Here is a 23,525-nt window from a genome sequence, read left to right as displayed (position 1 = left end):
ACGGCTCCACGGGAGGCTTCAAATGAGCACTGCATCTCCTCCTGCACAACCACAGCCACGTGCATTATGTTCATTCACTGCAGGGTCAACAAGATGCTTCACACATCCCATCCACCTCCAATTTTTCCTGCATGTAATCTTCTCTCTGTGTCATTTCACGAGAGATCGCTTCTACACTGCGTTCAGGCTGATTCTGCCTTACCGCGTTCTCTTTGTCTCCACCCGTGCGCTACAAATAAAGTAAAAACAATAGAGTACAAGCGTTTCCTGTCTTGCTGTTCTCTCGCCGTTTGTGTTTACGCTCACTCCCACATGAAGCACATTTAAATGCCTCTGCAGCGAGATGGCTAATCCCTGTTGTGGATTGGCCCAGTTAGCGGTTCCCGGCTTTTGGAGGGGAACGTGGGGATGAGGCGGGAGGGTGCAGTGGGTAAACCCGGCCCATGTTTCTGCAGCACTGATAGATGTTATCTGTGTCAGCCTTTGTTTCTTCCTCCCTCTCCTCCTCCTGTTTCTCCCTCCACAGCCTGTCTCCTGCTCCTCTTATTATTATTATTTTTGCCGCGCTCCTCTCCTCCCTCCTCCTTCGATCCGGTGCCCAGATGCAGAGACGGCAGCTGTGTTGTGTTTTAAAGTGTGCCCGGTTGAAACCGCTGCGCCTGGCATCTGCTGTTGGCAGAAAATAATAATAACCAACCCCCACTATAGGCATCCGTCTCTCTCTCTCTGCTCTCGCTGCCTTTTAATCCTCTGAAACGAGATGAAACACAGCGGCCGTGCTTTTGGGGATGAAAGGGTTAACCTGCTGCAGAGCTCCTCTTCCAGCAAGCTTACTAATAACCACCAATTACTGAGCTGTACACGAGAAAAGAAAAAACAAAAAGGGCCCTCTATGTTAGTCAGGGCTTGTTAGCCTCTGGGCATGTGGCTAGCTAGCTAGCTAACTAGTCTCTCTCCTGGAGTAGCCTAAATGAGCTCCCTGCAGATTTCTAATTCCAATGTTTGTTAGACATGATGCATAGGAGCCTCCTGATCAAGCTAACAAGCTAAACGTGCCGGGTGGCAGTCTGGCAGCGCTTCTCATAGCTGTCAACAAAGAGACTGACAACGTCGTCAGCTAGCTAGGGATCTCATTTAAGCCGGCTAATCAGACACAGCCGTGCTTCGCGCTAAGGTGGCGTCCTCCTGAGAGCAAAGCTTCGGAGACGAGGGGAGCGCGTCATCCAGCTCTGACACCCAAACACAGGGGCCGATGGAGAAGCGGGCGGGTGGGCTGCGTTAGCCGGCTGGGGCTGTAATTAGGTGCCCAGAGCTCAACGCCCACACGCCTCAAATGAGACGCCATCTCTCCATCCCCTCCCTCCCTCAGCCTCTGCAAACAGGCTCCCGGGCGCCTGGAAGCTGCTGCACACGCACACACACACACACACACACACACACACACACACACACACACACACACACACACACACCTATATATATTTTCCATGTGCAGCATATACATGTATCATCAAGCTACCAACAGGAGACGAGCTCGCCCACACAGATTTATGCAAAAACACATAAAGACATGAAAGCAGACAACGAGGGAACATATAAATACAAATACTCTTTTGTACACTTTTTATAGAGATCATGAAGAGTTAGAGCTCAACAAGTCCCTCAAAACTACACCTGCTTACACCTAAAGCAGCCTGTCCTCGTCCCCGGGGCATCAATTAGAGCCAAAGCCACTGATGTGGTTCGTTTACACACGAGGCGTCCTCTGGCTCCGAGCGGCCGAGGACATGTTGAGGTTTACTGCAGTGAAGACCTCACCTCAGACTCGTTTCCACCTAAACCTGACCGATGTGGCAAAAGCAGTATGCAGTGGATGGCTGAAGAACTGCAGGTTTCAGTGTTATCGTAATGTTTCAGCTCTGGAGGCTCTTATTGGTTTGAGCTTCTACCGTTTTAACACAACGATTCAGACTCAGAGTTCGTACGTATTCTGCAAACAGAAGACGATTTTCCCGTGAACGCTTTTACCGTTTATGTGATTCTGTCTAACGGTGGGACCATGTGAAGAGTGCCACATTTGAAAGTCAACTGCAGCGACATGTAGTACAGTGATATACTGACTCACACACATCGCAAAGGTAAAACATGCAGTTCAGCTGTATGTGAATCAGTAATCAGGCTCAGGTGAGCCTCTAAATGTGCTTTGCTGTTGTATCTTTAAGAAGTGCACCAAATATATTCCAATTCGGCCGAGGACAAAAATAGAAGCCAAATCAGTCCGAGGCACGGTATGGGAAAAACGCGAGCTAGCAATCTCCACTGCAGTCTGTCTCCTCATCTCCCCTGGTCCGTGAGAGCAGAACACACTGGTGCACTGGCTTTTGACCACGGCAATTTTAATCAGTCTTTTTCACACTTCATTGGGAATTCATCGCCGCCTTCCCCCTTCAAACATTGTTTGGGAGAGTTATCAGCGGCAGGCAGCATATCCGGTAATTATACATGCAAGGTATCGCTGGGAGCGGGCTGAATATTTCAGCCAAATGCATGTGCTGCTGAGAGGCACTGGAGGGTACAGCTGCTTCACAAAGCTGGGTCTGCAGCGAGCGGCCGCCATTGAAGAACGCCGTCTGAGCGTCACATCCAGAGAGCGGTCCTCAGCTCGGCTGAAAGTTTACCGCAACACAGTTTGCATCACAACGAGGCGGCGCGTCACGCGTGTTGTTCTTTAACGTAAATGATGAATTAAAGCAGATTGCGGCGCCACAGAGCCGAGGAGCAGATGGAGAGTGTGAGAGCTTCGGCACGTTGCAGTCGCGGCACTATGAGAGACTAGATGGCGAAAAATTTTCGATGGTGATTGTTTACTGTGTGAGTAAGAGGCCAGCTGTTAATAAGCCCTAAACACACAGCCAGAGAAACACACACACACACACACACACACACACACACACACACACACAGAAACCACCAGTCAGACACTAGAGGGTCCTCTGGGGAACATAGCAGCAGAGGCACAACAGTGACTCATCCAAACGGTCACGGCACACACACACACACACACACATCCTCGTGGCGGCCGGGCTGTCAGATAGCATCAGCAGCCAGCCTATGGAGCGCTGCTGACAGGTGTGGCCCGCCAGTCACGCACGCACACACGAGCCAGCCTCGTCCTCCAACCCCTCGCCTGACAGGGAACCTCATGCGATAATGTACCCCATTCTGTGACAAAGGGAGCGTGTGCGCCCTGTCGCGTGTGTGTTCGTGGCTTTATCTGCGTGCATACAGTAGGCTGAAGCACGCCAAGGCCAATCGGTGCAACGCTAACGCGCCGCCATGCTACTGCAGCTGAATTGAGAGCGGAGAGGCATGGAGACGGCTCGGATCGATCGAGTAACACAGAGCCTAGCTAATTCTCTGTATCGTGTGTGGGCTGCACAGCGCATATAGAGCCGTGTGCTTTTCACAGTGGGGATGGGCTTTCTGACAATGATCTCGCTACATGTGTGTACCAACGGTGTGAAGCACGTCCGTGCAGGAGGGAACAGATCAGCCCGAGTGCGTTTGCAGCTTAATGTGTCACGGCTACAAAAATGTAGCATTATTAGGGTAAAGGCTGCAGGTTTGGAGCTCGAGCCAGAACCACGACCTGTTTCCTGAGCAGTTTGGAGCCTCGAACACCGAGGAACTAAAAACTGATTGAAAATAGAATTAAGTAGAAACATCCAAAAATAATAACAATAATAACAATAACAATGATCCCTCAGGAGACTACAACCTCCCTCTCCCAGGTACGTCCCAGTCATGCTACTGGCACCACCTCCACCTCCCAAAACAGACTCTGTGGCTTTTGTCAAAGGCTGTGCATTAAAGGTGTCATTTTAGCCTTACTGCTGCTGCTATCCTCAGCGCGTGCAGCCACAAGTGACTGTATGAGAGCGTCACGCAGATGCACATACCTGCTAACTAGTGCTCAGTAACATCCACATCAAGTCAGCAGCGATATTATTGGTCAGTAATTACATTACTTAAAATGCTCTGAAACAGCACAAACACGTCCAGAGGTCCAGCTAGCAGCCACAGCCGCCTGTGTCGTCATCCGCCTGTCGGTCACAGAGGCCACGCCCCTAACAATGCAAACTCAAACAGCTGTTATGAAGGTCAAAAAATAGTTTTTGCATCAGGCTTCAAACACGTTTATTTTAACTGGAGCCCCTGCTGGACGTCAGAGGAATTGCAGCTTCATTTTTGCGCTCTGAAGGTTGATGCTAACTTTTTCTTCTGTTTGCAAAGTAAAAAAAAAAATGCTCCACAGCCTCGCTTCAGTTACACTTTTACAGGTAACATGAGTGTTAAAGATGTGGAGGTGAGATGGTGCATTATGCAGAAAGTCTGCCGCAGGTACGAAGCAGCCTCGCACAGCCTTCAGCACATAACACAGACACCTGCGTGCAGTACTACCTGTATCACTGCTCATTGCTCACTCCTAATTAGAGGCCATATGTTTGCAGCGTGAAACAATCTTATTCTTACTCGATGAGTACGCGAACGCACTCAGAAGCACGCGCGCCGCATTCAAAAACACGGCAACAGATGGACCGCAAAACACACGCAAACAATAGCCACCCACACCCGGGCACATTAATGCACGTCAGTCACACACACACACACACACACACACACACACACACACACACGCAGACGTATACAGCCCACTCTGTTGCCTCTGAGCGGTCTAGGCAGATCAAATAATCATGCTTTCCATCTGTTTCCATTTCTCTACATTAGCTTTGTGAAGGCGCCCTACAGACCCTGTTAAGAAGCGCCGCAGCCATGGGTAAAATAATGATTCCTCTCTCAGCCCCCCCGCTCCTCATTATCTCCATCCAAAGCCGATTCAATGACAGCGAGGAGATACGGCCCTGCTGCATGTTATACTGCTCCGTAATGCCACCGTGCTGTGATATTACGCCGGGTTTGCGGCGCAGAGAGCTTTTAATAGCGTCTGAATGGTTATTTTGATGAGACATAGCGCGGGTCACAGAATCAGCTGTGCCTGAAATATGTCCTCCCGACGCTTGTAGCACGGCGCTCCATATCCTGGACTAAACCTGCACCGCGTCTCTAAATAATGTGATGGGCCGAATCGGGCCTACAGTCAGGACATAAAGCACAAACACTGGGATGAATAAGTGAAAATGATAATATCACCATCATCCTCATGCACTGAAGTGGGAAGCTGAGATGCAGCCTGTGAGAGAGTGTGCCATCTCGCCACTGAGCCCGGAAAGGAGGGAGGGAGGGTGAGGGGATGTTTGGTCTCTGTTATGCAAGATGGAAATGAGTTTGCCACGCTTTGCTGTAGCCAAGCTATTTTGGAATGGCTCACATCGGAAAACGCTGGGCCGAGCAGGAAAATTAGGTCACTTACACGAGCGGGGCAGCGGCTTCTCGTGCGGCGGTGGCAAGGGGTTAAGACTAAAGGAGTGATGCACCTAGCGGTATTTATCCAGGGCGGGGGGACGCAGGAGCTTGACAGAGGCAAAGCGAACGGGAGCGTTTTAGCCGAGACCCGGCAACGACCCGAACGCGCCGCGGCTTCACATTCCTCCTGCGTTTGTAGCAGATCACACTACACACCGTGACTCCTGTCTGCATGCAGAGGCCGGCGCCTGCACACACGCTCTGATTTATTATGCATGGGACTGTGGGGCGCACTCGGTGAGGGAGAATGAGAAACGATGGCATTCCCCTTGTTAGCAGTAAATATGTGATCCATCCCCCTCGTTAACCACTGAACTGAGATGAAGAAATGAAGGCAAACCCCCCCCCCCCCACACCCCTTCACAGTTATATTTGAACTAATCATCCGGCAGGACGGAGAAAATCCTGTTACAGAGACCGATAACAATGAGCAGAGATGCAGTGCAGCCAGAGGAGCGGAGAGACGGGAGAGGGAGAGATAAAGGGAATGACAGAAGGAGCAGAGGAAGGACATGAGGAGGAACTCTGTGTGTGTCTGTGTGTGTGTGTCTGTGTGTGTCAGGAGGAAGGCCCAGCGGTGCCTCGTCAGCGGTTTCAGGGGGTTGTGTCTGGGGAGGCCTGCAGGTGGCAGGTGGATATGCCCTAGTTTAGTTTGAGCAGCACCTCGTCTGCTAACACACTGATTCACTCACAGCCTGTATATAAAAGATGGCAGACACTACCGCAAACCCCTTTGACCACCTGATTTTGGCGTGTGGTGTCTGTGGAGCCAGAAGCGAGCGGGGTCATAACGCCGTGCCCACAGATGCCACAGACTCCAACTGACGACATCGTTCACCACTACAAGTCTCGTATAGTATTTCGTAAAATTCATAAAATTACTTTTACGAAATATTATATCGTAGTGAGCGTGTGTCTCACGAACACTTTGTTTTATGGGGACATTCAGAGTTCGACTCCCGGCTTGTAGTTTGAAAGACAGACACAGGTACCTGCTAATTAGTGCTCAATAACATCCAATTAAAATCCTCAAATCTCACTCAGCAAACTGGAGCTCCGCCTTCTTGGGTGGTTTGTTAGTACAGTAACCTCACAGCAGCCGTGGTATCGGTCAGATGATGTCATTAAAAATGCTCCAGAGGTCCAGCTCAGGTGAAGCTAGCAAACAGCTAGCAGCTACAACCGCCTGTGTCTGCACCTGTCAAAGAGGCCACACCCCTAATAACGTAGACTTTAAGCCTTAATTCAGTGTAAACAGCTGTTATGAAAGGGGAAATGATATATAGCGATCATTTTCTGTATCAGGCTGTTAACGTGTTTATTGCAACACGGGGACTGACGCTCTGCTGGACATTAGAGGAACTGCAGGTTTCAGTTGAGGCTTATTCTGATCTTTTCTCTTATTCTCCTGAAACAGTGAAATTAAATATAACATATGTGAGTTTAGTTACAGCAGTAGAGGCAGACTAACTGTTCTTACCCCGATGTCTCGGTCCTGAGATTGCTCTGCGTTTCTGTGTGATTCATATATTGATAACCGAGCCTCTGTGACAACATGTCACAAAAACCAGCAACAAAAACACAATTTCAGGACTCCAAACGAGGCGATTGATTCAGCTCAAAGGCGCGCGACACAAACCCAGATTAGCCCGACGAGTTCGGAGCTCTGTTTGTTTGCCTGACACAATCCCGTCTGCGTCGGAGTTTGATTTTCGGAGCGAGGCGTGAGTGCTAAGTGGTCACAACTGAAGCCAAATCATTGTTTCCCCAAACAAAAGCTGCATGTTCATGAAACACAGCTATTGATCTGCGCCGTGTTGCCCGGACTCAACCACACCGTCAATATTTATGCACCCGTGTCTGTTTATGTTCCAACTGTTGCATATTTGCATGTGTGTGTGTGCACGCGTGCCCCTCCCCCGCCGCCGGTCTGCACATTCAGTCCTCATGCGAGCGCTTGTGCGCGTCAGACGGGCCGTCAGTCCTAAAGAGGGCCGCGGCGCTGTCACGCCATGACACCTCTCATTTGCTGCTGCTCCTGTGAAGCGGAGCTGAAGGCAGAGGTCAGGCCACCCTCGCAGAGACGCGCCACTCAGAGCACATCATGTCCGCCCGCCACGCTGCAGCACCAGGGCATCAGCACGCACGAATCAATCACAAATACATTTGCATATACACACACACACACACTAAACATTTATCTGTGCAACAAAATAGCATCATGCTTCCTTCATGCTTCCTTCTCTCCTTCCTCTTTCATGCATCCATCCTCCCTTCCTCCTTCCTGCATATTTAATTCCTTCCTTCCCTTAATGCATACTTCTTCCTTCCTTTCCTTCTTCCTCTCTGTATACTTCACATCATTAGTTCCTTCCCTCCTTCTTTCTGTTCTTCCTTCATCTTGTATGTCTTCTGCTGTCCATCCTTCTATTCTTCCTAACATTATGCATACATGCTTCCTTTCTCCTGAATCCTTAATAATACCTTCCTTCCTTGCAGACTTTTGTTCTTCCTTCCTACAAGCTTCTCTTCTTTCTTTGATTGTTTATTTCTTTGCTCAGTGATTATTTCCTTTCTTCCAGGATCTCCTTTACTTCCTGTAAATTTCCTTTCTTCTTCCACACTTCCTGTCTTGCTTCCCTCCCTCCACAATTCCTTCCTACCTGAAAGCCTTTTATATTTCCTTCTTTCCTCTCTGTATCTATCCTTCCTATGCTGTATCCTTCCGTTTCCCTGTCTGTTTACTTCTTTACATCTTCTTTTGCATGCTTCCTTCCCAGTTTCTCTATACTTCCTTCCTTTCTGTAAACATCCATCATTCCTGAATGTATCCTTTCTTCCTTCTTTCCCCTGATGCTTCCCTCTTCACTTCCTTCCTTCCTTAATCAGTCACAGATGTATTTCCTTTCCTCCGCCTGCCTCCACAGATCACTTATCCTCAGTTAAGACAACATCGTGCCTCAAATGTAGAAAACAAAGTGAGGATGATGAAGACGGGCTGTCTGTGACCTGCGCTGGATGCTGATTGGTTATTGGTCTGTAGTTGCACACGTGCTGATTTACATTAACACTTAAAAAAGGAGGAAGCAGGAGCACAGCGGCGTGTGAACCCGAATTATTCCTGCAAAGCTACTCAGAGCAATCAGCTCCTCTCCCGACACCTCCTCCTCCTCGCTCCTGCAGGCCGTCCATTCGTCTCGACCGGTGTCACATGCCGTCATCAATTACCCATTAGACAGTGTAATATTCACCCAATATTGCCCGCGTGTGACTGGGAGATTTTAGAGTGATCAAAACCGACAAATCTGATTTACAGCGCTGGCATAAATAAGGAGCGCGTGCCCGCCCTGATTGCCCTGCTGAATAATGGATGCCTGTTTGGTAATCATTTTCCAATATCTCGCCACGTTCCCATGTACTGCCCTGACACTTCCTTTTTTAGCTTCTCCTCCTTCCTTTCTTCCTTTTTTCAATTCCTGCCTCCTTTTACTTCTGTATGTCCTTTCTCTGTACATCCTTCCTTCCTTATTTTCTGCCTTCCTCATTTCCTTCTTTTTTCCAGATTTTTCTCTATGTATCCTTAATTCATTCCTTCCTGTATCCATTCATTTTTTGTTTGTATACTTTAAACCTTTAATGTCCTTCAATATCCATATTTTCTTTCTTCCCTAGTTATGTATTTCCTTCCTTTGTTATTGTATCATACATCCTTCCTTCCCTTCGTTCTTTATTTATGTATGCTTTCTTCTTTCCTTTCCTTAAGCTTATCTCTCCTTCTTTGTATATGTTCTTCCTTCATAATTCCTATTTCCTTGTTTCCTTCCTATATGTCTCGTTTCCTGCCTTCATGTGCACTTCCTTCCTTCCATTCTGGTTTGTGTGCTTTTGGTCTCCTTCCTTCCTTGGTTCCTTCCACCCTCCCCTGACATGCGGCCTCCCTCGCAGCAGTGACGTAACCGCTCTGACCCGAAGACTCTGGCGTCTTGCTTGACTTTTCGGTAATGACGCAGCAGCCTCATTAGCGAGGAGGCGGGTGTTGCTGTGATTGAAACATTTCCTTTAATGATTCATCGTTTCATTGTTTAGAGAGAAACTAAATGTCAACAGGTGCCAGTGTGGCCGCTGATTCGACTGGAAAAGATCTGCAAACTAAGCCGGAGCTGAAATAAATGCGTTTCCACGGCGAGGCGGGTAAAACAGGCAGATAGACACACAAACCGAGTGGCATCAACTTTGAACTGCAGCCGCGCACACAGAAATTCAATTACTCCCCCCGCCCTCCATCCCGTCCTATCGCTGACGCTAAACGTGGTGCTAAAGCTAATTGTAATTGCATGACAAAGACTCCAGCAGTCTGGAGGTCAGCGCTTTGATGATATCATAGCAGCGCTCTAAACAGCTGCTCCTCACCTCTTTGTAATATTCTTCAAGGCACCGTCGTGGCTCTAATGGGAAAAGGCCAAAGCAGGTTATGAAAATCCTTATTTACAGCTCGCTGCCGGGCTGTGTGAAGTAGGTCACAGCGGCTCCTGAAATGGAACCAGCTCGGCTCACGCCGTTTAATACTTTCCTTTTGAATGCTCGCTGCCGTGCAACGGCACAAACACGGTGTTTGCGCTGGGTAAGAGCGTCCCGACCCCCCGTTAGCGTGTCTGCAGCCTGTGGGAAAGTCCGGTTCTGACCCACCGGAGCAACGAAAACACTGGAAGTGATTCCAGCTGCTCATCGTGCTCGCATCGAGCACTGGAAGGCTCACGTTATTATAACTAATACGTGAGAAATGCACGTTTAACACAAGCAGCGCGTCCTCTGATGTGTGAACACGGAAACAAGCAGCTGTAGCCGTGACGCCGCCGCCGCGGCCTGCTGATCAGGCAGGTTAACGCGGAGCTCCCGCAGCCTCATCAGGCACGCCGTCGCACGCTCGCACATCTCTTACAGCGCGTCAGCCGGTCGGGATAGGTGTGGGGCCAGCGTCGTCCCCCGAGGTGATGGATGCCTGTGGCAGGCTGTTATGCCACAAGGTGAAAATGTCCATTAATCAGCCGCACTTCCTTCACTGCCTCGGCTTTCCCATTACCAGCGCACTCCAAGCAGCCTGATTGGTTTTTAATTGGCCTGCCCGCCAGGAGATAGATCGCGTTTTCCCCGAGGAAAGGCACGAAGGTGTGTGTGTCTCTCTGGAGGGATACCCACACTGAAACTCCCTGTACTCTGTTTTCTGTGGACATTTTTCACACGGGGGGACGGACGACCACATCCAGGTGGTAACCGCCACGTGTAATACAATTTTCTATCCACTAACAAGCGGTTTAACCTTTTGCTGTCGGACTTCAGTCCTGACACGACAGCTAACAGTTACACGAGTGCTTCTACCTGATATTCTAATTACACATCCAAAACCTCCCATTTCCTCATTTCCTCCTTTACCAAAACATGCCTTCTTCCCGTTTTCTGCACGCCTCCTTACTTCCTGTCCAGTATCCTTCCCTACCTCCCATTTTCTTTGTTTATGTGTCCTTTCTTCCTAACTTCCTGTATACTTTCCTACCTTACTTCTTATAAGCTTTCTTCCATCTTGTATGCTTTTCCTTCCCATGTTCTTCCTGTATGCCGTACCTCCTTCCTGCTCTACAGCATTCTTCCTTCTTTCCTTCCTCTTTCTCCTCCCTTTATATCATTGTTCCCTGCATGCTTCCTTTCTTCGCTTCCCTGATATATCCTTTTTTCCTCACTTTCTGTGTTACTTCCTTCTTTTTCAGTCTTCTGTAACCTTCCTGTGTACTTCCTCTTTCCCTCGGTGTTCTTCCTGTTTAGTTCTCTGTATGTCTCCTTGTTTCATTCATTCTTTCCTGTATAACTGTAGATTCTTTGGATATGCACACAGTTCGATTTGCATGTAAACAATGGGGCAGAGGAGGGAATGAAAGGATCCCAGGTGTTGGAGCAGCGACTTTGTGATCATAATAACCTTCGATATGAATTGTTGTTGGCCCGTGTCACCTCGTCCCGTCACCATCACATTGAATACAGCAGCCTGGAAATGCTGCTGATATTTTACAGTATCTGCTACAACTCGTGCTCTGACTGATGAGCGGCATAATTAATCAGCCGCCGCAGGAGTGCGTGTGCGAAGGACGCGCGAGCGGCCACATCCTACACCGAGTAGATGTCGGCATCGACGACGTGTCGGCTCGAATCGATCGATCTCCCCTCTGCCCGAGTCCGTCACGGAGACTGATTGGAAGACCGCATTGATTCCCACAAAGACACGCACAGCGAGCTCGGAATGACCCGAATGAGACCAAAAATCCACATCGTGATTAAATGTTTGAGCCGAGATCGGCCGCTGCCGAACCTGCGACTCATCCCGAGGAACGAGAGCCCCGGCGGTGCAGACCAGGGTCACCTGATTTGTCCACACGCTCTTTCATCAGTAAACTCATACACATGCACGGTCGACATCATCGTTTCCACTCCCAGATTTTTCCCAGAGTGTGGACGCAGACGTTCCATAATTTCATCGTTTGCACATAAAAATTTCAATTATGAAGAAACAAACACATCACATGAACTCTGGAGAATGTGAGGTAAGAACAAAGGACGCTGAGGACGCCGATACGCAGCTACTACAGCACCGCAAACACCTGTAACAACAATACTGATGATGATGATGATGATGATGAAGATGAGAGCACTCCCGATCAGCTTCAGGATGAAGTAAATCATAAATTCGACATTTGAATAAGAAATAAATCAGCTGTTTCGTTTTTCACGGTAAGCTGAATTTAAAAAACTGATTTTTTAACTGTTAACTTTACAAACAGGAGTGTGTGTGGGAGTCCACAGGTCCACAGTGAGTGGAACACTGACCGCTGTGCCGTCACAGTGATTATTTTCTTCTACAGGAATCATTTATTTATTAATCCTTTATTTATCCAGGTAAAAAATCTCATTGAGATTAAAAATCTCATTTCCAAGAGAGACCTGGCATCATTCTGTCATCTTTAGCATGTGTTGCATAATCAGGTTCATGTTAAAGGAACAGATGTGCTGCAGACGTGCGACGTGAAACTGCGTCTCCCAGAAATGATACTTTAGTTTTCCAAACTTCGCCTCGGGGAGCAAATATTTTTTCATTTTTAACTTCGGACGCCGTTTCCCGCTCTCGCTCACAGCAGCCCGTGCTGCAGTCGCCTTGTACGGAGCGCTTCACATTCCCACAGCCGTCAGCTGACCCTCGCCGCTGATCCATCTCTGCCTTTAAATACACTTTACGTCGTTTTATAATTTGAAACAATAAAAGCATCAAACACAGAAACGCTGCCTCATTGTGAGTCGTTCATCAAACTTTCACTTTGTTTATTCTGCGATTTCGTTTGAGCATAGAAACAGTGCGAGATGATAACAGAGAGATTATCTGCGTCGTTAACGTGTCACTGTTTCATTTTTTCTTGCTTCCTGTATGAGAAAAACTTTATTTATCTCAGTAGGACATGCCTGCAGAAACATGCGCGTCACAGATGAACCGACAAATTTAAAAAAACAGCTGACGTGAAACTTCAACCACAGAGTGTGTTTCGTTTGAATCCATCGATCGCGCCCGCCAATAATCGGGTTTTAACCCTCCCTTTAACGAGCGGCTCTGATTGAGGGTTTACTGTCCACAGGGGGCGCTCTGACATCAGTGAGCAGGAGTGAATACGAATGGTTTTTCACTACAATAGAAACCTGCAAGACATCTGCAAATAGAATCTTTTCTACTGTCTCGAGCTCTCCTGTCAACAATGTCCAAACAGTGAGCTCGAGAGCGCCCCCTGTGGAACAGAAAGTGAGCAGAGCTCTGATTGTACTAGAGGTTTTGTGGCTTTAATTCCCGCCTCACTCCCCTCGAAAGAGGCGCCGCCTCCTAGTGGTGAGTGGTGGTATAACATGCTGAAAGCAACGGGTTTTTAAAAATTGTTAATATTTTCCAAACGCCTAAGGAGGGCGAGTCGAGCACGTCCTCACTCGTGTCATTAAATGCACGTCAGCGTGCGACCACACGGGCAGTCCAGCCTCAGCGCACAGTCATGCTCTGTGTTACCGCACGCCGCAGTTCTGCTAAGCCTGATTCGTGTGGGATCCAGCCATTCAACATGGAAGCTAATATTAGCACGCAGCTGCCCCCACACCCCCACCCTGGCGGCTGCATGAAGGGGATCCCCGGGAGGCTTTTTCCTGCTCGTTCATTAGGCTGCCGAGCAGTAAAGACCCCCACCCGTGTCTTCGTCGATGCCATGACTCGTTACACTGAGTCCACGTTCAGCATCAACACCTGACTTTCTCTCTGACGAGCCTCCCCGGGTTCTTTCACTTTCACACCACACAGAGGAGGAGATGGGAGAGGGGGAGGAGGAGGGGGTTCCCACAGCGTTGGTCTCAGTCAGACCAGGTAGCATGCTTTCCCTCTATAATTTAATCACATTCAGCTGTCTCGCTGTCCTCGGCTCGCTCTGCAAAGCACATCAGCCACGCGCTCTCTCTCTAACAAGCACGCCGTCTCCTTCCTGCCGCCGTTTCAGGAACATCCCGGAGAACACGGCTTCACCTCAGCTCGCCGAGCGGCTCGGCTCAGAGATGCACTTCTTACTGTAACTGTAAGAGCGTCAGTGAGAGCAGTTTCACAGGTTTGAGATGACTTCACACTAAAGTCAGGACTGAGAGACTGCTCTGGGCTTTTATTGATTTGTTATGTTTTTATTCCATTTTGTGCAGAAAACAAAGAAAGAAATCTTCACTGAACTCATTTAGAGTCTCTCAGGTTTGCATCACTTTATCTCTGAATCACAGATTTACTCAACTAAATCTCAGATTTGAGGAACACAAAGGTTAAACCTGCTGAACTACTGACACCGGCCGATAAATGAATTCATCCCAGCCTGCACACACTTTCACTTTGAAAACACCGATGTGTCAGACGACGCAGGGTCAGTCTGGACTCCTCTCCAGATGTGTCCAAGCGACGCCTCCATCCTGCGCTCACAAACACTCACTGTGGAAGCAGCAAAGCTTTGCTTGTCATGACAGAATGAAACGTGTTACAGTGCATCTGTGTGAGTGCATGCAGACACACACGCACAACATCTGCATCAGGAGGAAGAGCAGACCGAAGGGACAGCATGTGCTTGAAGTTTGAGCTGAACTTCAGATTGCCTCGCTCAGCCTCGTCCATGAAGACATCAGAGTGACAGCACATGTGCGTGCAAATCAAAGCGCTCGAGAACACAAACATGGAGGAAATCTTGCAATAATCCAGCATTCAGCAGCATAACGATGAGACACGTTTCCAGCAAACACAGCGCGAATGTGCAGAGCAGCACTCAGCACCAAACTTCCACAACAAACTTGTGAACCATGCAAGTTTCTTCACGATACCTGACGCAACAACAGCCCGCCCGACTGCAGCAACATTACAGAAACAAAGCCCGATGATACGACACCGGAGCGACCGCGAGGCTCCGATTCAGCCGAAACGCTCACTGAGCCGGGCAGCTGATCAACATCACACCGTCACGTCTACGGGCACGGCAGAAACACGAGAAGCCGTTAACGGGCAGGAGTTACCTTCCAGCTGCAGTCTTCTCAGTAAACTTTTCCTCCTGCTCTCCCGGTTTCAGCCTCTCCTTTATTTTTCTCACTGCAAAGTTGCGCTCTCCTCCTGCATGCAAATCATTTTTACGACTTGAGAGATGTGACCGGCAATGAGGGAAGGAGGTGGAGAGAGCGCGGAGAGCGAGAAAGGATGACAGAGGGGTGGAGGAGTGGAGATAATGGTTGGAAGGCAGACGACCAATGGGGCCCAGAGCCTGATGGAAAAAAGGAATCAGGACACACCAATGAGGAGAGAGAGAGAGAGAGAGAAGCAGGTATGGCAAGAGCGCGGTCGGGAGGAAACGGCGTAACCCAGACCGAGAGAGACACTGAGGGAGAGAGAGAGCGAGCAGAGCAATAAGAGAGAGAGAGGGAGGGCGGGAGAGGGAGATGAGGTGGAGAGAGGCGAGGATCCCAGGCGAGATGGAGAGAAACGCTCAAAAAAACCATGGAAGGAAGAGGCTGACTTACCCGGGCGCTGCTAGTGGTATCCTTCACACACCGCCTTGCAGACTCACACACACACACACACACACACAGAAGCGGCGATAGAGGCGCACGCTGCTCCGCCGTCGCCGAGACCAACCAACAGAAAAACAACAAAGGAGAGAGAGGACTTCCAGAGCGGCTGGTGTACCCTGAAGGAGTGTGTGTGTGTGTGCGTGTGCATGCGTGTGTGTGCGTGTGAGGAAGCTCGGAGGAGATGCAGGGACCACTGAAGGAAGCTGAAAGCTCGTCTCTCTGCATGTATGTCCTCCAACACTCTCTCTGCCCCCCCCCACATACATTTATTCAGGGCTGCAGACGGTCTGCTCCCAGAGCGAGTGCTTCCCACGGGCCCTGCACGGGCACACATGAAGGGAGGGGGAGGGGGAGGAGGAGGAGGAGGGGAGGGGGAGCACAGATACACGTTTGTGCCCTAAAATCGCTGGAATGAGCTCCACTCGTGGTTCAGTGCTCGTCTGACTGGAGACACAAACAGGAAGCAAACTTAAAGGAAGTCTCTGCCTCATCGCTGGCTTGCCGTTAATTAATCCTCCTCTTCCGCCGCCTCCTCCACCCATCACAGGCTCCGAGGCTGGCTGAGCAGCAGAATTAAGAGAGGAGAAGAAGATGAATGAGCGTGGAAGCGGGCGAGCTGCAGCCGTGTGGAGTGCACAATAACCGGGGTGACATTCATGTGTGGGAATAACAACACACTGATTTCCATATTTACACAGATATGCAAACACACACAATGTTAATTTGATCCCTGAGACATCGTCATAATTAGAGTATAAATTAGCTTCGTTTCTTACTGGACAAGAGGTGCTAATTCATTCGCTCGGCCCGCTGGGGCGGCTGAATCGGGCCTCTCGCTGCACACGAGCAATAACGTTTCCAAATACATTCGTGTTTGCACATAAATATTCAGAGCATATATGAAGCTCCAACAGTAAACACATCAGAAGCATCCAGCAGCATTTTACTCAACCAACAAGCTCTCTGCCTGCAGCAGCGCAGCAGGGCACCATAAGTACTCAGGGGGGCTGGGACCGCCGCTGCCCCCGGGGTGCTCCATATTACCTATGCTAATGCCAATCAGGCACAATTACTCCAGCAATCAGGCAGACCGACGCGCTGACCCAGCAGCCCTGCATCGCTGCGCTGTGATGTTTGAATCCTGCCGTGAATCTGCTGCTCACGGAGCCTCGGCACCGAGGATCGCTTCACTCAAACAAGAAATCCGCTGAACCGGAGAGAAGACGGCGAGTCTCACCCAGAACGTCCCTCCATAAACGAACAAACATGCGAAACAAATCCCAACAGGGACGCCATAAGAGAAGGAAAGCAGGAGACGGAAACAGGAAGCAGTGACGGGATACGTTTCCCTTTTAGGCTTTGACTGGATTGTAATTTGTTGGTAATTATTCCATAACGAGGGATAACTCAGCCACGGGGTCAGTGACAGGTTAGCAGTGAATCTTCACGGGATCTTTGAATCTTAAACATCTGCAAACCAGATGTTGGTTCAGATTCAGTGTCAGGTAATAAAGATGGAGAGCCAGCCTGACTGTGATGACATCATGAATCAGACAGGTACAGGAAGGAAGACGGGTATCCTGTTTTCCTTCTCTCACCCCAACCAATCACAGCAGATGGCCCCGCCCCTCCCTGAGTCTGGTTCTGTAGGAGGTTTCTTCCTGTTAAAAGGGAGTTTTTCCTTCCCACTGTCACCAAAGTGCTTGCTCATAGGGGGTCACATGACTGTTGGGTGTTTCTCTGTGTGTATTATTGTAGGGTCGACCTTACAGTATAAAGCACCTTGAGGCGACTGTTGTTATGATTTGGCGCTGTATAAATAAAACTGAATAAAGAACATTTTCAAAATCTTCAAATCAGTTTAAATTACATGTAAATATATTCTACATACATTTTTAGTGACTGTTTCATATAAAATATTTGTAATCCATGTTAAACTCATTTCAGTGCCAGTTTGTTAGTCTTATAATTCAGGTCCTGCTCTCAGGAAACATCAGCACAAACAGCTGAAACTGTTCTTACAAAAAGTTCAACTTTATTTTATTTTTTGACTCTTTTTGCATGAAAATGACTGAAACTCATAATTAACGACGTGAACACTTCAGAATGTGTCGAAGACACTTGAAGGCCATCCACGCCAGACCGACTGAGACACCAAACAACGCACACACTGAACACAAACGACTGACTTCTGTTCAACTTCATCACATTAGAGACGATCGTACAAACGGCTGCCCCGAAGGCCCCGCATTAAAAACTCCTTGTGTATCCTGATGTTAACCTAAACCTGCTTTTTTTGGCCTACATGTTGCTAACTGTTTCATATGCACTGATGAAACAGACTGTATGATGTCATAAATATGGATTGAAGACAGACGCACTAAACCAGCAATCCTTCCCACAAACACCAGGGGGCGATGTCTGTGGACGCGTGTGAGGAGGACAGTCCCGATGACTGTATGAGCTCGGCCTCTTGTTTCAGCTCATGCTGAATAAAACATGGAGTTTGGCCACGCCAAGGCTCAGATAGGACGCACTCATTGGTTCCTGACCTGTGATTGACAAGTCATTAACCAATAGGTGAGCGCTTTCTGTTTGAGTGCCTCTGACGGCCCAAACCAACCACAGCTCACATTTATTATTGGGGGTCTAATAATGAAGTGGCGTGCTTCACTGGAAGGACAGAGACGCTGCTGAAGCAAAGCAGACACAGGACAGATGTTTGTGATAGGAAAGGCTTAGTGGGATGTCCACAGTCCACTGCTAACATTTGCTCGTGCAAAGAAGCTGCAGGTACACAAACTGTAAAATCCACCAAATCAGAGCGTGTTTGTTTTCAGCTGTTTAATGAGCCGCTCTCGTCGCTCTCAAAGCTCATTCCCTCGTCACTGATTTAATTCAGACCGTAATGCCTCAGAGCAAAGGTTTATGGGAAAAATGTGCACCCTGAGTAATTCATGTTTGTGTCTTTACTTTCATAAATCTCTTTGTCACTGGACATCAGCATAACTGATGCTCACTGACTGTCACTTTAATGAGCTCTCGCGGGAACACTCTGGCTCCCAGGTTGACTTTTCTGCACCTCATCATATCTAATATTGTCACAAATGAGAGTTATTATGACAAGGTTGTGTTTAAAGACATGCGACAGCACAGTTTCAGCTCCCAGCTCGTCACACGTCCACACGCCAGACGAGCGTCATTCATCAGTGTGGAGAGCGATTTGGACTCAAACCACAACCGCTGGTGAAACCTCACCAAGTGTCTTTCAGAGCAGTAAAGCAGCCACATGCTAGTTTGTAGCAGGACCCTTAGACTGAGCCTTTCAGTGCACAAACCTAACCAAGTAAATCTAAGAACATCAACCTCACCACTTCTGCATCCCTGCATAACACTTACCGAGTGCTCCTCAGTCCTTCAGTCCAACCACATCGCCTTCATTCATGGACTGTCAGGAAGCATCGCACAATGATGCTCAATGACATCCAATCAAAATCCCAGAATTTCACTGTGCACCAAAACTGGAGGTCAGCCTTCTAGTACGATAACCTCCCGGCCAGAGCAGCAGACAGCTAACAGCTACAGCTGCCTGTGCCACCACGCACCTGCCAATCAAACAGACCACACCCCTACAAATGCATTTAAACAGGTGAGTCCTGACTCACTGCTGGAGCTTCAGCTATGCGGCTGATTTTCTGTCAGCTGATGATGAATTTAATACGAGGCTCAGCAGAAATGCCTTGAAAAGCAGAAGTGAAGGTTAATAATCACACTCATCATGTTGAAAATCATTTTTCAAGTTCAAGGTTTTCTTCTCAGACGTGGAAGAAAATGAAGAAGAGTCTACTTAACATAAATACCGTCTTAAATTCATCTCCTCACCTGAAATGAAAAGCGCTTGAACTATTTAGAGGCCATTTTTTAAAATCACTTATTCACCGACTGCAGCGCATATACATCTGTAAATTTTAAAGAAAAAAACTTCCCGAGTGAAAGAAAACGAAGGGAACCCCGGCACCGCAGCAGGGATGGAGGGAGGCTGCTGAGGTTAGAGGTGCAGCTGCTGCAGAGTGGAAGCAAGTGAGCGCCAGGCAGCCAAAGGAGGGGGAGGAAGACAATCTGTGTGTTTGGGGACTTGAGATGATAGCGTGGGAGAAGGTGAAGGCTTGTTGTTCGCTGGGACCGAGGGAGAGGAGCGGGTGGGGTTGGGGGGGAGGTGAAGAGGAGGAGGAAGAAGAAAAGAATGAGCCGAGAGAGAGAAATGTATAAGGGAGGAGAGGTTGTATTGGTGGTGTACTGGGAGTAAGAAAGAGGAGGAATAACAAGCTTCAGCCTACTTATGTACAGTACAGAGAGTGTGTGTGTGTGTGTGTGTGTGTGTGTGTGTGTGTGTGTGTGTGTGTGTGTGTGTGTGTGTGTGTGTGTGATACTCGGGTCTTTGGAACAGGATGACAAATGTGCCAGACATGAAAGACCAGAGCACACACAAACCCACAGGGAGCCTCTTTACCTGCGCGCGCACGCACACACACACACACACACACACACACACACACACACACACACACACACACACACACACACACACACACACACAGCAGTAGCTTCAGGGGATAAACACACACACACACACACACACACACACACACACAGTGTGTATTGCTGTGTTTGTAAGACTAGATTCGGCTCCTCATTGTTAAACCAGCACAGGGTTTTAAAATCACACCTCCCCTCGTTACTCCCCACAGTCATAGACAAAAATCTGCTAATCAATATTTCCTCAAACCGAAATCAGATTCATACCTGTGAGGTGACGCGTGCTGCTCACCAGAGGTGTGGACTCGAGTCACATGACTTGGACTCGAGTCAGACTCGAGTCATTAATTTTATGACTTTAGACTTGACTTGAAAAAATGTTCTAAGACTTGTGACTTGACTTGGACTTTTACACCAATGACTTGGGACTTGAATTGGACTTGAACCGGTTTACTTGAAAAGACTTGATATTTTACCCCAAATATAAAATTTAACATGCATATTATATAGAGATTGAAAATGTGACGTCATTCACGGGTAGAACCGCAAAGGATTCTGGGAACTCGTGGCAAGCGGTACTAGCGCACGCAGGCTTTCAATTGAAATCAGTCACACAGCAATAAAAAGAAACACAAAAATGTCAAGAAGCTGTTGTATTATTAACTGCAATAGCCGGTCGCATGACAGCCACGGGAAGCCGACGGGTAAAGAGATCGTTTTTATCGGATTACGTCGTTGAAGAGAAATTGTTCGAGCCATGTTTCCGAAGTAACAAAGACGCAACGGATGGCCTGGATTGCAGCCATTCAAAGATCAAATATAACGTCCCAGAACACTCCAGCTCACAGGTTAGTCTGCTCCAAGCGAAGGTCAGTCTGCTGTTGTAGTTAATGCGTCATTTTTCTTAACATAATTGGTGATATAGGTTACAAGCAAGTCTGGCGCTGAACAGAAATTGTGGCGCTATGCTCCTTTGTTTATTGTGCATAAATAGTGAATTGTCCTGACACAATATTGCGTTTCGCTTCTGTTATTATGGTACATTGACAAAAACATATACTTTTATTCACAGGATAAAACAGGTTTTTTGTATCACTAATTGCCCAGTACGATTACAGCATACAGTATTATTGTCACTGCTACATTTCTGTGATGCTACCAGAAATTATTTCCACTGCTAATTAATTACCGTTGAGCTCAAAGGTCCTATTAATAAACGGTTAAGGAATGTGTATTTATGACGACGATTTGTGAGACTGGTAAACTTATGATACGTACGATGGTCTTTACTTTCTACACGGTGCATTTCAAGGTCCTGCACCCATCCGTCGGTAAACTGTACCTGGGCTTGTTGCAGTGACCTGAAGTTACTAAACTTCATGAGTGTGTGCACTCACTCCAAGAACCGTATGATTATAAATAATGCATATAAATATGCTAAGATGAGATGGCTGACTTCATCTAACTAGCAAATGTTTTCCAGGCTACGTTGGTGATACAGTTTTTTTTAATATGTATGATATTTTTGTCATGCGATTTTAAAGCCGGTCCTACAACCGCATCCAAGAATAACATGCAGCTTATCTCAGAACTGTCGGTGAAAATTATTCTTGGAGCTAAGTTTAATTGAGCTGCATTTTAAAGAGGTGCAATTTCACAATTTGTGTATATTTTCTAAGTTCACTATTTTGTCATGTGTTGAGAAAAACACAGATTTTAAAATTACATGGTCTAATATTTACATTTAGCATAACTGCAACATTATTTTTTCGTTTTTTTTTTTAAAGACTCGAAAGGACTTGAAATTCAAAGTTTCAGACTTGTGACTTGACTCGGACTTTTACACCAGTGACTTGAGACTCGACTCTGACTTGCCTGACATTACTTGAGACTTGACTTGAGACTTGAGGATAAAGACTTGAGACTTACTTGAGACTTGCAAAACAATGACTTGGTCCCACCTCTGCTGCTCACCGAGACAAATCCATGGAGATGTGTCACCTGATTCAGCAGGAAGTCCCCTCAGCTTAGGGGGGATTTTTTCATATTTACGATAAAAAGTTGTCAGTAAAATCGACACAAACACTGCACATTTACACTTTTACAATTAAATATAAAAATATGATATCCTGTAAGAATGTCTGTTGCACCTTATATTTCAGCTCAGTAAATATGCGATGGGTAATAATTTGGATACACAGTATTGTATTGCACATTTTTCATCACTAAATGTGTTACATCTTACTTTTGTGTTACTTAATTGCTAGCTGGACAAAGTCCTTCGTTACATTACTCGTTACATTACTTTCTCGGTAAAATGTCCTGAAACTTATTGTCTCTTAATCACCATTGAATGATATAAGCTGAGCCTACAGACCAGTGTTGCCAACTTAGCGACTTTATCGCTATATTTAGCGAGTTTTCAGACCCCCTTAGCGACTTTTTTTCTAAAAAGCGACTAGCGACAAATCTGGCGACTTTTTCTGGTATTATTGGAGACTTATTTACTGTATGACGACTTTTTGACGTGAAAACATGTATGGCTCTTACTCTCAACAGGCAGCGGTGCTGCCTTGGGCACCTCACCGGTGCCAAAGCACTCCTAGGCGGAGGATAGTCCTCCCCCAGCTGCTATCAGGGCATGAGACGTTCACACCAAACGGCAAATGAATCGCGCATGACTGTAACGCAGTCAGTTCTTTTGCTGTTATGCTGTTTCGTGGATCACAAGGTTTAAAACTACTTATAAACAAACACTCTCACACACAAAGTAACTCCACCAGAGTGCCAATTTCGGGTCACTTTTGCCGGTCCAGGCCCGGATAAAGGAGCAGGATTGGAATTGTGACATTAAAAAAACAATAATTGCTAAAAGAAATTTAATTTGTAGTTCTAAATAAATTCTAACTGCATTTAGGACGTTTTTTACTCACTTTATGTGTCTTCCATGATAGGTTACAATTACATTAGCATGACCAATTATGCAAATTAGACGATGACGTCATTTGGCGACTTCTAGCGACTTTTAGGACAGCCAATCCGATTATTAAGTGATGACGTGAGGAATCCTACTTCCGGGCCTAAAGTAGTCTGCGTTTAATATGGCTTTTGTGTTGTTAACATGTTTAATGCTTTGAATTTTCTTCTATTTAATCTGAAAAAGCTCCTAAAAAAAGTCAGTGATTACCGTTGACCATTTATTTAAGCTCAGTTTTTAAAACCTTAGGATGTAGCTACAGCCCAGCCCATGCAGCAGTATATGAATGACTAACCTCGTATTGTGGATGGATTATCTCAGTTGTTCTCCTGGCTGAAGTTTGGTCCTTTTACAGCATCCTGCCATGCGATTA

The 23,525-nt window shown here is 47.4% G+C and overlaps 1 protein-coding gene across 11 annotated transcripts in view; it reads right to left on the bottom strand.

The window, feature by feature from the left end:
* The window catches only part of myt1lb (myelin transcription factor 1-like, b), a 110,590-nt gene extending 94,700 nt beyond the window's left edge, over positions 1–15,890 (bottom strand). For 9 of the 11 annotated variants that reach the window (XM_026153012.2, XM_026153015.2, XM_080293566.1 and 6 more), the window contains exon 1: positions 15,091–15,446. The gene's annotated coding sequence lies outside the window, so the exon portion shown is untranslated. Of the gene's footprint in view, positions 1–15,090; positions 15,447–15,588 lie in introns of those variants that run through there. The other 2 variants (XM_026153013.2, XM_080293570.1) reach the window with 2 other exon arrangements.
* Positions 15,891–23,525: the final 7,635 nt, after the last annotated feature.

The sequence above is a fragment of the Astatotilapia calliptera genome, chromosome 19 (assembly GCF_964374335.1).
Source record: "Astatotilapia calliptera chromosome 19, fAstCal68.1, whole genome shotgun sequence".
Lineage (NCBI taxonomy): Eukaryota > Metazoa > Chordata > Actinopteri > Cichliformes > Cichlidae > Astatotilapia > Astatotilapia calliptera.
This window is presented reverse-complemented; position numbering and strand designations above follow the sequence as displayed.